The 9,869-nt window shown below is 45.3% G+C and overlaps 1 protein-coding gene and 1 long non-coding RNA gene across 3 annotated transcripts in view; one reads left to right on the forward strand and one right to left on the reverse strand.

Annotated features, from left to right (window-relative positions):
• FTO (FTO alpha-ketoglutarate dependent dioxygenase) overlaps window positions 1-9,869 on the forward strand; it is a 393,836-nt gene that overhangs the window by 325,740 nt on the left and 58,227 nt on the right. The window lies entirely within an intron of this gene.
• Window positions 9,102-9,869, reverse strand: part of LOC121045303 (uncharacterized) — a 22,182-nt gene continuing 21,414 nt past the window's right edge. The window contains exon 2 of the long non-coding RNA XR_005797689.1: window positions 9,102-9,532. This is a non-coding gene — a long non-coding RNA (uncharacterized LOC121045303). The remainder of the gene's footprint in view (window positions 9,533-9,869) is intronic.

Here is a 9,869-nt window from a genome sequence, read left to right on the forward strand (position 1 = left end):
AATCTTGGAAGAATTGGCCGCTTTATGTGTAACAGAGACACGAAGGTGAGGCTGTGATACTGGGAAATCTCAGGGTAACACCCTCAAGTTTGAAGAGTGAGGGGAACTGAAGCAGAAAAGCCCTGTACATTTTGTCAAACCCATTGTCCAGATGTAGATCTCTAGATCTGGGCAGAGGTTGAGTTGAGTACATTCAGTGTCCTAGTATACAACCGTCTTTAGAAAACGTGCACTCGGGGCGCCTGGGTGGCTCCGTCGGTTAAGCGTCTGATCCTTGATTTCAGCTCAGATCGTGATCTCACAGTTCGTGAGTTCGGCCCTGCACTGGGTGGGCTCTGTGCTGATGGCATGGAGCGTGCCTGGGATTCTGTCTCCCTCTCCTCTTTCTCTGCCTCTCCCCTGCTTGTTCTCTACCTCTCGCAAACAAAAGCAAAAACGTGCATTCATCCCATTCAAGAGAATTGGAAAAGCCCCGTGTTGGTTGGACACGACTGAGTCCTGTGAGTCCCAAGCAATGCGACTTTTTAACAGGCAAATCGCCTTTAAAGTCCTCACACCTCTTCGAGCGTCCGACTTGTGACGTGTGCAATATTTGTGTTGCCCTGCCCACGCGGTAGCTACCTCAGCATCCCTGCAGAGCGGGGAGGTATAAAAGGGTGCTTCTGGGACCCACTGCCGCTTCGCGAGGGCCTAATGGTCATGCTTGCCAAGTTTTGAAACCAGTTACAAATCAGAAAATAAAAAATTAAAGGCGTTCATCATTTCTCCTATTACCGAATGCTATACGTGAAATCTTGCACTCACCTTTTTAAATAGACTTTGCGATACATATCAACTTCTCTCTCTCTGGGAAGGCACGTATTTGTAGAACCAGGAAATAAAGCTGCTCTCAACAGCACTTTTCTAATAAAAGATCTCGTTGCTTTTCCATCTTAAAACCCAAGTTTAAGAGCTTTTATGATTCTGAAACGAAAGGAATTTCCTTACCATATGTATATGTATATGTATATGTATATGTATATGTATATGTATATGGTGTATTAGTAGGTATGTATTAAATGTATATAGTATATTAGCACATATATATAGTATATTTTATATATATACTATACTATACTATACTATAGAATATATATATTAAAAGAGTGATGGAAATTTTTTGCCAAAGAAGGTACCTTACCTTGCCATCTCAACATAGCCTATTGGCATGAATGCGGTGGAAGGAGGAGGCTTTTATTAGGAAATAATCATTTCCAGGGCTGCTACAGTCATCATCCAGAAACTTTCCCTCAAGGCTGAGGACAGTACTGTACCCTGGAACCTATTTAGCCACAGGTGGGGAATGTACTGAGCTGTTGAGACCAATAGGAAGGTAGGACCCTATGACCAGGTCAAAGAGTTGTTCTGGTAGTTTTAGGATCTTGAAAAGGGTCATTAACGCATCCAAGCCCCTAAAGTTTCTTTTTTTTTTTTTTTTAAATATTTTTTTTTCAACGTTTATTTATTTTTTGGGGGACAGAGAGAGACAGAGCATGAACGGGGGAGGGGCAGAGAGAGAGGGAGACACAGAATCGGAAACAGGCTCCAGGCTCTGAGCCATCAGCCCAGAGCCCGACGCGGGGCTCGAACTCCCGGACCGCGAGATCGTGACCTGGCTGAAGTCGGACGCTTAACCGACTGCGCCACCCAGGCGCCCCCTAAAGTTTCTTTAATTCTTCTGGCGCTATACTTTACAATCGTATAATCATATTTCCCATTTGCACATAAATTAGCTTGAATGCGTTTTTCATAATAAGCTGTTGGTCTGTAGCTCTGTATATTAGAGTCTCAGCCCCCATCAGCAGTGTGTGATTTCAGAATGAGGTACATTCAGGCACCAGCACCACATAAGTGGAAAAATAAATCCTTTCCAAAAAGTATATGGTCACCATTGTCAACGTGTAGAGTTTGGGATCAGCCATTTCAATAGCACGCTTTGTATTACTTTGTAACCACAGAGTTTAGAAAATAGAGTGGCTCCCAAGTTTTTCCTTGTCATTCAAAAGAATGCACACATCTCTCAAAGTGACTGATATTCAGCAGGAAGTGCCTTATTGACTGAAGGGGATAGGATCTGTCAGTTTTGTTATTTTCGCTCTAAAACAAGACACTGTCTTTGGTCGCGTCCTCTGCTTTTATTTAAAGGTATTTCTTAAACAAACTTGGAAGATAAGGAGCCATACCCATACTTTGTGGGTATAAAACTTAAAGCATCAGGAAGACAGATGTCATTTCCAAGACCACATAGTTCTTCAAGTCCGGAAATGAATGAAATGAGACCCCTAGGAGGCTTCTTCATTTTGGCGGGGCAGTGGGGGGCGGGGGGTGTCACTGTGGCTCTGCCCTTCAATCTGGCTTATGGCAACGTGAGGGGAGGTCTCTGCTGAATGCGGAGCCTTCATTAGACGTCCTGTAACTATGTCTAAATGTGAGTTAACAAAGACCTCTTAACCAGACACTGGCTAGAATGACTCTTCCCCTGGGAGCAAAGGGTCTTTAAGATATTTTGAGGGGAGGAGGAGGGTGAAGAGGTCTAATCCATAGCTCTAAATTCTCGTGCTTGGGGGAGCTCATTGACATGGTAGGTTTTAAGGGCTTCATTGGAGCCATTATGGTTTGTCATGCAGAGGCCCACTGGAGAACACTTAATTGGAGATTATTGTCCCAGTGTGTTACAAGGCCATCTCGAGCTCTTTAACAGAGCGGCTTGCTACCACTTATGGGAGACCTTGGGAAAGTTTTGATGCACCCAAACCTAAGAACATACATTAGGTTAGGCTTGTGCCTTTAAGTCTAATAACTGGATGTATCAGGTGTTTTTAAATCTTCCCCTCACCTCTTTCATCTGTAAATCAAACCTCAATTGTACATAGATTCCTGGGGGCTGGATATGTGTTGAATACATTTCTTTTCCTTTTTAATTTCTTGGTTTTGAGGTTGGGAGTTTTGGTGGTGGTGGTGGTAAAGGTGGTCTAATGAACAAACACGATTATCACATCCAAGGGCTGCAAAGCTTTGATTTAGAAATGCAATAGAGATCACCTTGTTTCATATGGAACCAATTCCTTCTTGTCTCTTTCCCCCCAAGGAGTGAAGGAAATATCTCTGGCATATGGTTAAAAACCTGATAGATTAGACCTTCAGATAGGTAGGTGGATTAAGGCAAAGCCCAAAAAAAAGGCTCATGTTTTCAGTTGTCTATCCTATTTTAATGTTCCTATTGCCTCTTAGTATTCTGAATTTACCAGATTAGTCCTAATCTAATATTTAGTTCTGTAATGTTTTAAACATTTTGGCTGGACTCAGTTCCTAGCCTCCATGTTGCCTATCTCCGTTAACATCTCTGCATGCATAAGAGGGCATTCATTAGGGCTGAGTTAAGGGAAAACCACCAAAAGACTAGACCCCATTTCTTAGGCCTTGGAAATGCAAGACCATAGCACTGAGAGCACATAGCATTGAATTGAGAGGATCCAAGGGTCAAAATTCAAAACCTTGAGACTTTTTTTGCCCAGAACTCCAAGTACTTTCAAAAGTGAGTTCCTTTCTGAAAACACTGAAGTTTGGAGATCTCTAGCTCCTTCTCGTGGTTTCCCACACTGTAAAGCAGAAATGAAGCTATAGGATCAGAAATAGTTAGCAAGTAGAGTGTTTGTGCCAGAGAATGAGGATTTCTATGTGATTTGAGTTTTTACGAGCTCAAAGCCTCAGTTCCTCTTCTATAGATAGAGCTAATATACTGCTTTGTTTCTTTCTTTACAAATTACCGAGGGATACAGATGTGTAGTAATGCAGGGGACATTTAATGAAGGCTGTTTAACTATGAGTGCTCTTTGCTATGCGAGATATACCAGTGAAATAAGGGACATGACTGTTTTGGTAGAACGGTTATGGATACAGGATATCTCAAACTTGATCTTAGGAATAGATTGGGTGGTCATCTTGACTTTGATTTCTCCATCTCCCTGCATGTCCGCTTGCTCTCCTCTCTCAGCACACCAACTTCTGTATCTTTGGTCCACACGGCTGAAAAATGGCTACCACTTCTGGGGCGGTCAGCCCTGGCCAGGGGGCAAGGCCCCACTGAACAAACATGGCTGCCTGCTACTGAAGCCATGACTGTTGGAGAGGTCAGTTCTCAAACCTGGGACACGAGGGACACAGCCCAGTAATTGTCCACTGTACCACTCCTTTAAGGAGTAAGTTAAATTACCTGTGGTTCTTTGTATCCTACAGAATAAAGTCACCTTAAGGAAGGAACGTAAGATGTTAGAGCAAGAAAGGATTTTGAAGATTAAAAAAAAAATTGTTTTTTATTTGGAGAGAGGAAAAGTTGTGAGCAAGGGAGGGGCAGAGAGAGATGGGAGGAGAGAGAATCCCAAGGCTCCATGCTGTCAGTACAGAGCTTGACGCGAGGCTTGAACTCATGAACAGTGAGATCGTGACCTTAGCCGAAATCAAGAGTCAGGCATTGAACCGACTGAGCCACCCGTGCGCCCCAGAGCAGGAAAGGATTTTAAAGTTCACCCAATCCTACCTTCTGTGTCTCGTTGAGGACACTAAGGCAAAGGGAAAGTGATTCATTTTCCAGAGGTCCTCACGGTAGTTAACAGCATCCCGTGCTCATGCTTTTGGGTAAGAGCTTCTAATACATCCTTTCTTCCATTTTCTTCTGCCATATCCCAGCTTGCACAGATTTCCGACATTCTTTTTCCCTATTGCCTAGAAGTTTTTGAATTACAAGGGATTTTTTATTTCCAGTCCCTCATCTAATAGACGGTTTTAAGTTTAGAGACTCTTCTACTCTAGAAAAATGCCGGTAATGTTTATGAAGACTGCCTAGAGATATGGGGAAATGCTTCTGATGCACCATCACATGAAAACAGCCAAACAATAGTTAGCCCTTACATTCAAAAAACATGGAAAAATTATGTATGCGTGTGGTTGCCAAGAAGATTTGTTAGATTGGCGGTTTTGTGTATAACTTTAAATTTTCCTTAATACTGCCATTGAATTACTTTTAGAGTTTTAGGGAACCTATTGAATACAAATACCTCCTACTTTCCTTCTGCTTATCCTCGAGCTACCTGAACCTGTGTGCCCGATGTTCTTGCTCGTGGAAATGAACTCTCACCAGTGTGAGGCGTATGTATTTTGGGCACACCTACAACATTCATTCCAGCCGTTAACACGCTGAAAATGAAATCCTCGTAGCTGTGGCTACAGCTGCCTTAAATTAGGGCCTGAGGGGCGCCTGGGTGGCTCAGTCGGTTAAGCATCCGACTTCGGCTCAGGTCACGATCTCGCGGTCTGTGAGTTCGAGCCCCGCGTCGGGCTCTGGGCTGATGGCTCAGAGCCTGGAGCCTGCTTCCGATTCTGTGTCTCCTTCTCTCTCTGCCCCTCCCCCATTCATGCTCTGTCTCTCTCTGTCTCAAAAATAAATAAAAACGTTAAAAAAGTTTTAAAATAAATAAATAAATAAAATAAAAATAAAAAATAAAAAATTAGGGCCTAAGCAGATGCTTGGCCCCAGAAAAAATGACCCACGGAGGCAACCCGAGGATAAGAAGTTCTCAAGCACAAACAGAAGCAGCTTCTAGGAGCTGGGAAGGACGTCACGTCATAGAACCTGGCCCCTGCGGGCTTCAGAACGGGCCATGGAAGCACAGAACTTTTCTGATCCGTAGAAGCACAGCTTGGCTAAAATCTGGGCAGAGGACTCTCAGCGAAGTTCTTGCTGCAACGACACCAGATGCACCAAGTCTGTGCTCAACTTGGAAAGGGCCTGTCCCACTCTCTAGACTCCCAAGTTTCCCTGTCTACTGCAGACTGCAAGACCAGGGGAGAAAATGCAGTCCCTTCGATGCCATCTGATTTCTAACCTGCCCTCACGGCAGTCCGTACAAAGAGCAGGAAGGGACAAGAGCAGCCAGCAGGGCTTGGGAGGCCAGGAGGACCCACTGTGAACAGGGGGGCCTTCTGGTTGCCCTGCTCCTTCTAGTTAAAAAAGGGCGAGCTGGGTCTTCTAGGAGGATGAGAAGCGGAGGGAAGGGATCCCAGCCGACCCTGCATGTGCCACACCTGTCCAGTGCCTCTAGACCGTGAGCGCCCGGCCCCCGGGAACCTGCCCTTTCCAGCTTCTTGTACAGCGCGGAGCAGAGCACCGTGCAGTTGTGGCTTAATTAAGGTAACGTTTAGTGAAGTTGACGAAGAGGACAGGTTGTCAGGAGCAACCTCCGAGGCGCCTCTGCTCCTCCAAAAGCGGGAGTCTTGGTTTCCAAGCTGATGCAGAAAAAAACACTGCCAAGATTGGGCCGGAAACTTGGGGGTGGAGGCGCGTAGCATTTTCACCTCTGCAGCATCATCAAGGGTTTATCCTACTCGTACCGCTCCAGAGATTTTGCTCCTGTCTTTAAGTCACTTAGTAGGCCTCTCCCTTCCTGTAAGAATTTGCTTTCTGTATTGAATTCAGATCTGCCCTTCTCATTTAAACTTCTTTCCTTTGGCCCTGGGCCAGTCCCCAGGGTGCAGGATTGTCACTGGCCGGCCCCCGGCTGTTCAATGCCCTAGCACTGGGAGCCGGTGATTCTTAGCTGCTCCTCTCTGAAGCTGCAGTTAGCAGGGATTTGGTGGGGCCTCTGCAAACCTCAGTTCAAAGCCGAGTGCAAACCCAGTGAGCGAACCGCTTTAATACTAACAGTGAAATAATGGGCTGTAAAATAATCCTGTTAGGGACACAAGATGTGGTGGCTTGACCTTTTATTAATATTCTCTTTCTTTCCAACAATAACGGTTCTAAGTCAACAACATGTCTTCAAAGTTGGTTAATTTCATTAGGCTCACTCCAAAGGAGAGGATTCCATCAGTGGCTTTGAAATCCAAATGGGATGAAGTAAACTCATTTACACGGTAAAAACGTCAGTTACCCTAACCAAATTAAAGACTTTCTACTGAATGAAAGAAAAATTTGACACAACGATCATTTGAAACTAATCGTAGATATGTTTAAACATACGGAGACATCTACCCTGAACTTGTAGTATTTCTCAGAACTTACATTCCAATGCAGGGGACCCCTATTAAATACGTAAGAAAGATCTATTTAGAAAGTGAATTAAGAAATGTGTAGAAGCGGAAATAGTGATTCGAGATGTCGGAGAAGGCGTTTCTGAGAGGTGACGTTTAAGCTGGGATCTGAAAAACAAGAGGGAGACAGCCCCGTGAAGACATTAGCATTCCAGGCAGACGGGACAAACAGCAAGTGCCAAGTCCCTGAGGTGGGAATGGGCTCTACCCCAGGGAGGAACAGGAAGAATGTGGGAGCAGCATTGGGTGGGGGGGGGGGGGGGGGTAGAGGAGGTGGGAGGATTCAGAATGGAAGGCAGGGCCATAAGAAGCCACTAAGATTGTATTTAAACGACAGAGAATACTTCAGAAAACGAAATGCTGACTTTTCTAAGCCCTCAGCAAAGGGAAAATGTGCCTGACGCGGGCATTTTATTTAAGACCGAAGAAGAAAGGGCTACAGTTACTTCCCTATTCTACTTCCACATTGAGTTACACAAATATTAGCAAAATGAAGTAATAGTTACAAAAGCACTTTAAAAATTTTAAGTCACTGTAATTTAAGGATATTGTTATTGAAGTATTTAACATAATCGAGGGCATTATTACTTTATTGTGGGAGAATCCCGCTAAACTTGAAATGAATTCTCTTGGCAATTCCCTGAGATCTACGTTGCTATGAGGGCCCTGTTGCCTTTTCCCATATCTTGTGAAGGTCTAAGGGCAGAGGATTCCCACTGTGTAGACCGCGGATCCTCTGGAGAGAATTGCTTTTTGGTGCCCTGGTCTCCTGTGAGTCCACGGGGTCATAGGTAAGGCTTTCCTGAGATTACGAATCCCAGGACGTCTCCACTTCTGGGGCCACAAAGCTGCACGGAAATTATGAAAATATCCAGGGCCAGACGCTAATAAATAGGAAGTGACAGGCATCACATATTAGGGGATTATCACATACACTGACTCTCCTGCAAGACGCACGATGAAGGTAGAGGGTGTCTAATGACCCCCCTCAAATGTGCTGCCCAGGGTGCTGGTGCTACAAAAGGAAATCTGCTTTTTTGCAAGAGCAAGCCAGAAGATTGAGGTCCTATGGATGACCGTTCTCTTTGACGTTTATCTGCTTTTTTGTGACCTTTGGTTTCTAAATGTAGCTCTTGGCTCTCACCTCCGGAAGAGCTAAAGGAATAAGTTCCAGGTTTGTTCAGTGGTACCAGGAATGACTAAGATTTTGAGTTTCTCCGCTGGTGGGGGTACAGGATGGCCATCACCACTCATGTTAGCCGTTGCCTGGGCACGGCGGCCCCCGTGAAGGGCCCGGCAGGGATGCTGGAATCAGGCGCTCAATGAAAGCAAAAGCCACTTGGATATCTTTTTATGACATAACCCCTACCAGCGCCGCCCAAGCCATGGAAGCGTAGCTCAAGTTAACTGAGCAAAAAAAGTGACTTACATGCAGTTAGCACTTCTGCTCTTATTACGATCGGAGAGAACAATTGGACGGAGATCATTTCAGGAAGAAGAAAAAGGCGTATGTTCCTTATTGTTTGGGGTGAACGTTTTTACGAGGAAAGGGGATGCCGCGCCATTAATAACTGTGGCACGGCGCACCAATTCTAGTCGGCCTGATAGATTAAACATTAGCCCTCTCTCATTATGCCAGCAGCATTGGCTTTGCCCCCAGCCTGATATGTATTCCATGCACAGTCAAGCCTCTGAGTTGACATCTTCTTCTAAAATTGTTTGGCTGTAATAAATATAAAACTTTCACCGCTGATGTAAAGCATTGCTGGCTGGCATCATTTCCTACCCCCTTTTAATTATTCCTGACACTGTGGAGAAACATCTAATATAAATCTGTAATGTGCACTGATGACAAACTACACGGTTGGAGGACCATGTAATTTCTCCACAATTAATTAAAGTGCATGGAGATTTTTTTTTCCTCCCCCTCTTTCTTTCTTTCTTTTCTTTCTTCTTTTTTTTTTTTTTTTTTTTTTCCCTTTCCAGCAGCCAGATGCCACTGACTGGCTCAAATAACACTGCTGTCAACTGTAAAAAATTAAGATCCAAACCGTAAGAAAGGTACTCAGATAAAGAAACCAGATGCCGGGTTATTTGCGATCCCCCGCGTACATCTCGCTGTAAGCCCCCATTGTTCGTCTGCGGCTCCGCGGCCCCCATCACGCGCCGGACTCCGCCGGTCCGTCAGCGGCCTCTTTCCACAAGTATCGTCGCTTGTGTAACTCTTTTATTAAAAATTGAACACTGCCGATCAGCGCGGGGCGGGGACACGAGACACCGGAGGGGCTTTGCGCCGGAAGAGACCGCGGCCTGCTTCCACCGGTGCCGCCTGTTGGTGTTTATGGGCACGTGCGTGTGGTCAGTCGGAGAGCGAAGGCTCTGCTGCCGTTGCAGGCGGATCTACCACCTGGAATTGATCAAAAGCAAATTAATTTTCATTTTCAATTAGGAATACAATTAAATCCAAAGTGTGGTGAAGGGGGGGGGGGTGCAGTGTTTACACACAGCCCGTGCAGCGGGAGGGCTGGCGGTGCCACCAGATGAAATGAAATACATGCCTTTGTGTCTTTGCATTTAATTCATTAAAGTGTTAAGGTGGTGGCCGGGGCAGCTGCTGCTACCGCGTTTTACCTCCCCAGGAGCTGCCCCTCTGTTTCCTCAGACAGAATTTTAGGAAAAGGGGAGAGGGGGGGCCACTCGGAGGGGGAGGAGGGGTAGAAACTGCAAGCTGTCCTGGGGGCGGG

The sequence above is a fragment of the Herpailurus yagouaroundi genome, unplaced genomic scaffold, assembly GCF_014898765.1.
Source record: "Herpailurus yagouaroundi ecotype Mexico unplaced genomic scaffold, PumYag 190, whole genome shotgun sequence".
Lineage (NCBI taxonomy): Eukaryota > Metazoa > Chordata > Mammalia > Carnivora > Felidae > Herpailurus > Herpailurus yagouaroundi.